Source organism: Canis lupus, chromosome 18 (assembly GCF_011100685.1).
Source record: "Canis lupus familiaris isolate Mischka breed German Shepherd chromosome 18, alternate assembly UU_Cfam_GSD_1.0, whole genome shotgun sequence".
In the NCBI taxonomy this organism is placed as follows: Eukaryota; Metazoa; Chordata; class Mammalia; order Carnivora; family Canidae; genus Canis; species Canis lupus.
Genome location: NC_049239.1, coordinates 20,715,880 through 20,721,785, shown reverse-complemented (window position 1 = coordinate 20,721,785; position 5,906 = coordinate 20,715,880). Strand labels below are relative to the sequence as shown.

Below are 5,906 nucleotides of genomic sequence, written 5' to 3'. Positions count from 1 at the left end.
GATGTTTTTGTTTCTTGAAGTAGGCATTTATTGCTATGAGCCACCCTCTTAAAATTTCTTTTGCTGCACACCATAAGTTTAGGTATGTTTTGTTTTCATTTTCATTTGTCTCTTGGTATTTTCTTTATTTCTCTTTGATTTCTTCTTTGATCCATTGGCTTTCAGTAGCATGTTTTTAATCTCCACACATATGTGAATTTTCCAGTTTTTACTTTTTTTTCTTTTTCTTAAGGAGAATGCTAACTTTATTTTAATCAGATTAAGCTTCTATGAATTTTCAATATGTAAAATATCAAGACTTTTACATATCAAATAAAAATCAGGAATGTTCACCTTCATATACAAAAAAAAATGTTCAAATAGAAGTTCAACAAGAATGTTATAAAATCTGGGATCCCTGGGTGGCGCAGCGGTTTGGCGCCTGCCTTTGGCCCAGGGCGCGATCCTGGAGACCCGGGATCGAATCCCACATCGGGCTCCCTGCATGGAGCCTGCTTCTCCCTCTGCCTATGTCTCTGCCTCTCAATCTCTCTCTGTGTGACTATCATGAATAAATAAATAAAATCTTTAAAAAAAATTTATAAAAAAAAGAATGTTATAAAATCTGAAATGAATGGCCAAAATTTTAAATTATCAGTAAACAGCTCTTTTTTTTATAAAATCTTTTTTTTTTTTTTTAGATTTTATTTATTTATTCATGAGAGGCACAGAGAGAGAGAGAGAGAGGCAGAGACACAGGCAGAGGGAGAAGCAGGTTCCATGCAGGGAGCCCGATGTGGGACTTGATCCTGAGAGTCCAGGATCATGCCTTGAGCCAAAGGCAGACGCTCAACCACTGAGCCACGCAGGCATCCCAGTAAACAGCTCTTCAATGTTAAGGATTCCTCAGTATACTTTGGTTTGAAACAATAAAAAAGGGCTATTTCTTAAAGCCTGAATAATACTTCCAGAAAATTATCCAATTTGGAAAATGAAAAATGTAACCCATGATAAGTAAGAAAAATACAAATCATACACTGAACAGAGGGGAACAAAAAAGGTAACCAACCTTTATAGGAATCAAGACACCACCACGGCCTTATATAAAAACTTTCTAAATTAGTAGCATATCCTGTATCACCATAATATTACTATTAATATTCATCCACTTTTTTCAAAGGTTGAAAAGGTACTGGCAATAATTTTTTTTTTTTTTTTTTGGAATGGTATGGCCTGGTCCTCAACTTTTTGAAGGAAAAAGGCAGTCTGCCACAAATATCATACAGAGTCCCAAAGATAGTTCTGAAAGCAGTGCTGCTAAATAAAACTGTATATTACCCCCAAACTGGTAATCCAGGTTCTTCAATAGAAAAGTTATGGCAAGTCCTGACTCACATAGATAGCTGCAAGAATGCTGACATACTACTCATCAGAACGGAACTTGGACCAAACCACGATGAATTGGGTTCAATACTCTCCCACTCTTGCTCACTTATAAAGTTCATGAAGTCCTTCTTAGTCCTTGAGCCCTGATAGCACCTAAATTCACCATTTTTACATGATAAATAGTAGGAAGAGCAGTTATGGTAAATCATCCGCTCAGTCCTGCCTGCTGTGTGACATCATTCCCCTCAAGATCTTCTCCCCATTCAGTAAAACTTTCCCATTCTGGTTGAAGATTCTGAAAGATAGGACACCATGGAGCGTAAAATTCTATCATCCTCTCTCATTCCAGCAACTCTTTTGAGTTCTTGCCATGATGAAGGGCATGTCACTCCACTGTTCTTGGGTCCAGGGAGCCCTGCAAAACAACAACAGCAGCACTGCCACAGGAATCACGAGACTCCTGAGGGCATCGTGTCTGGTGCTTGCCCACCCCACAGCCCAGTTTTTACTTGTAGTTGACTTCTAGTTTTATACCATTGTGGTCAGAAAAGATACTTGATATAATTCCAATCTTCTTAAGTTTATGAAGACTTGTCTTGTGGCCTAACATATGATCTATCCCGAAGAATGTTCTGTGTGCACCAGAGAAGTATGTGTATTAGGTTACTTTTGGATGAAACGTTCTATATATCTGTTGTCTATCTGGTCTAACATGTAGTTTAAGGTCAATGTTTCCTTATTTATTTTATGTCTGGATGATCTATCTATTAATGCAGGAGGGGTATTAAAGTCCCCTACTATTATTGTATTGCTGTCTTTTTCTTCATTTAGGTCTGTTAATATATTGGCTTTATATTTTTAGGTGTTCCTATATTTGGATGCATAAATATTTACAAATGTTATATCCACTTGTTGGATTGACCTCTTTATCATGATATAATTCCCAGTTTTCAGTTTCCCTACTTTATTTATTTATTTATTTATTTATTTATTTATTTATTTATTCTTGTATATTTTTTTATTGGAGTTTGATTTGCCAACATATAGTGTAACGCCCAGGGCTTATCCCGTCAAGTGCCCCCCTCACTGCCCGTCTGAAAATAAAGCTTAAAATTTGAAAAAAAAAAAAAAAACGATATAATTCCCTTCTTTGTCTCTTATTATGGTCTTTGTCTTAACATCCGTTTTGTCTGATTAAGTATGGGCATCCCAACTTCCTTTTGGTTTTCATTTGTATGAAATATCTTTTCCATATCTCCATGTATCTTTACTTCTGAGGTGAGTCTCTTGTAGGCAGCTTATAGATGGTATTTTTTTAATCCATGAAGCATTCTCTGTCTTTTGATTGAAGAAATACTCCATTGATGTTTAAAATAATTATTGTTATGTATTTGTCGCCATTTTGTTCATTGTCTGATGGTTGTCTTGTAGTTTCTCCCTATTCCTTTCTATTCCTTTTGCTCTTCTTCCCATGAGGTTGATGAATTTCTTTAGTGCTATGTCTATGTCTAGATTCCATTCTCATTATCTCTTGTGTACTTTAAGTTTTTGGTTTGTGGTTATAATGTGGTTCACATGTATCAGCCCATATGTATAACAGTCTATCTTAAGTTGATAAAAGTTAAGTTTGAACACCCTCTACTACTTTACATGTTTACTGCCTCATGTTTTTGATGCCACATTTTGCATACTTTCATTTGTATATACGTTAACTAATTGTTGTAATTCTTCTTTTAAGATTTTATTTATTTATTTATTTATTTATTTATTTATTTATTTATTTATTTATTTATGATAAACCCAGAGAGAGAGGCAGAGACATAGGCAGAGGGAGAAGCAGGCTCCCTGCGGGGAGCCCAATGTGGAACTTGATCCCAGGACCCCTGAATCAGACCCAGAGCTGAAGGCAGATGCTCAACCACTGGGCCACCCAGGGGCCCCCTAATTGTTGTAATTATACTTATCTTTACTACTTTTGTCTCTTAACCTTCATGCTAGCTTTGTAAGTGATGAGTTTACTACCTTTACTATATATTTACCTTTACCAGTGAGATTTTAGTTCCATGTGCTTTCTTGTTAGTAATTAGTGACCCTTCTTTTTAGCTTAAAAAGTCATTTCTTTTAAAAGTCAACATTTATCTTAAGGATAGTCTACTGGTGGTGAATGACTTTAGCTTTTGCTTGTCTGGAACACTCTATTTCTCCTTCAATTCTGAATGATAATCTTGCCAGAAAGGGTATTCCTGGTTGGAAGCTTTTTGCTTTCAACATTCTGTATATATCATGCCACTCCCTTCTGGCCAGTAAATTCTCTTGAAAAAAAATTTGTTGATTGTCTTATTGGGGTTGTTAGTTTGTAACAAGTTATTTTCTCTTGCTAGCCGGAAGATTCTCTCTTTAATTTTGACATTTTAAGTATAGTGTGCATGGTGTGTGTTTCTTTGGGTTCATCTTAGTAAGAACTCTCTGGATTTCCTGAATTTGGATATCTGTTTCCTTCTCCAAGTTGGCAGAGTTTTCAGCCCTTATTTCTTCAAATAAGAAGAATTCTCTCTCTTTTCCTTCTGAGACCCCTACAATGTGAATATCTCCACTTGATGTTGTCCCATATGTCCCTTAAGCTATCTCCACTTTTTTCATTCTTTTTCCTTTTTTGGTTCTGATTGATAAGTTCCATTCTCTTGGAGGTCAAGAGAATGCTTGTGCTTCATCCAGTCTGCCGTTGAGCCCCTCCAATGTATTTTTCAGTTCAGTTAGTATATGGCAAGGCCACAGGGTCGTGCTAGGCTGTGGTATGGCCACCTAACAGTTTAGTGGGTCGTTGAGTCAAGGGGATACGTGGCCAGGGTAAGCCTGCCTGGCATGCTTAGCAGGGCTGCACCACAGGTGGGTGGTGAGCCAGCACAAGCCTCCCTCATCAGGTTTAGTGCAGGGGGCATGGGGGAATGTAAGGATGTGGTAAGTGCTACTGTTAACATATGGGGATAGTGCAAAAATGGCACCTACCAGCAGGACCATCTCCCAAGAAAATTCCAACAAACCCCTGTTCCTCTGGCAGACACTTTATGAATAAATCCCCTTCACATACGGTCTAAGCACTTTCAACCTGCTGCTTTTTCACTGAGTCCTGGGCACAATGGGTCCGTGCATGATTCTTTAAGAGCACAGTCTTAATTTTCTATGTTCCTTTGTGTCTCCAGTACATAAGCTCTGTTGATTTTCAAAGTCAGATATTTTAGGGGATTGTCTCTGGACAGGTCCCAAAGGTTGGCATGCCTGATGTGGGGTTCAAACCCCTTACTTCTCAGAGATGTTGTGATTTGTGAAATTCCTTCTGCTTGTGGGTTACCTGCCAGGGGAAAGGTTTTGGTCAAGACCATATATCTGCCTCTCCCACCCCATCTCAACGTGGCCTTTTTATCCTTTGTTATGGAGGATTTGTTGAGCTAGTTTTCAGTTTGTTCCAGAGAGAAGTGTTTTATACATAGCTGTAGATTCAGTATGTCTATGGGAATTGAGTTCAGGGTCTTCCTATGCTGTCATCTTGAACTACCTTGCCCATATCTGGCATTTAGAATGCCTCACACATAATTAGAACAAAGTGAGGGTCCTTAAACTGAACTCTGCTCAGTAATCACACATCCGCATTCTTCCCTATTCTGTTTGAAAAGGAGCTTACTCAAGGCAAAATATCACCCAGACCATCCAGATCACAGTTTACAGACATTTATGGTTCAGTTATCAATTTAATTTTTTCATTTGGTCATTTTATACATAACAGGTGACATCATCCAAATGGCTTTTAGGATAATGCTTCATTTTCACTGAAACACTTTGCCTAACTGAATTTGAGATACTTCCTATTTGGGTACAGCAGCTTTTATAAAAATTGCCTCAACCAGGCTCATTACAGCTAAATTTACACCACCTGTTTTAATGTGCATATTGTCATGACCCGCAGAAACTGCATTAAGTAATTAAGAGATAGACCACATAGTGTCATTTGCTGTAACTGAATCTGTGGATTCAATCAATAGCCACCTGAAAGTGCCTGGGGCTACAGAATTAGGGCACAACCTGCTGAGTCAAGCCCTGGGGGGCCCAAATGGGAGTGCATTAATCTCTGACACCATCCTGCTGTTTTCAGCCCCGTTTTAATTAGTCATAAAACATAGCGTAAGCCAAGTTGTCAACAAAACCATCCAAGACAGATTCTTCCTTTCCTTAGAAGAGATTTGAAATAGAGCTAAAGATAAAAGAAGATTGCCAATTGAGGAGACATCAATCTTATCTGCCTTTTTAAGATGCAGTTTACTCCCAAAGAAGAGCTGAACCCTGTGACTTGCTGCAGGTTTTCTCCTTCTCTAAAGACTGACCGGGACAGCCATTTTGAAGTGCTAATGCAACTGTAAACACAATTCATTTTATTTGAGTTTTTATAGTTCCACTGGTGAAAGGGCCGCGCAGCTGTTGTTTGCTAAATTGTCATTTGTTGGGTTAAAAGTTCGTCACACTCATCCAAAGTATGGTCACTGCTCAGG

The 5,906-nt window shown here is 38.1% G+C and overlaps 1 pseudogene; it reads right to left on the bottom strand.

Annotated features, from left to right (window-relative positions):
* Nucleotides 1-1,313: 1,313 nt before the first annotated feature.
* Nucleotides 1,314-4,383, bottom strand: LOC100687862 (annotated as a pseudogene).
* Between the last annotated feature and the right edge of the window lie 1,523 nt (nucleotides 4,384-5,906).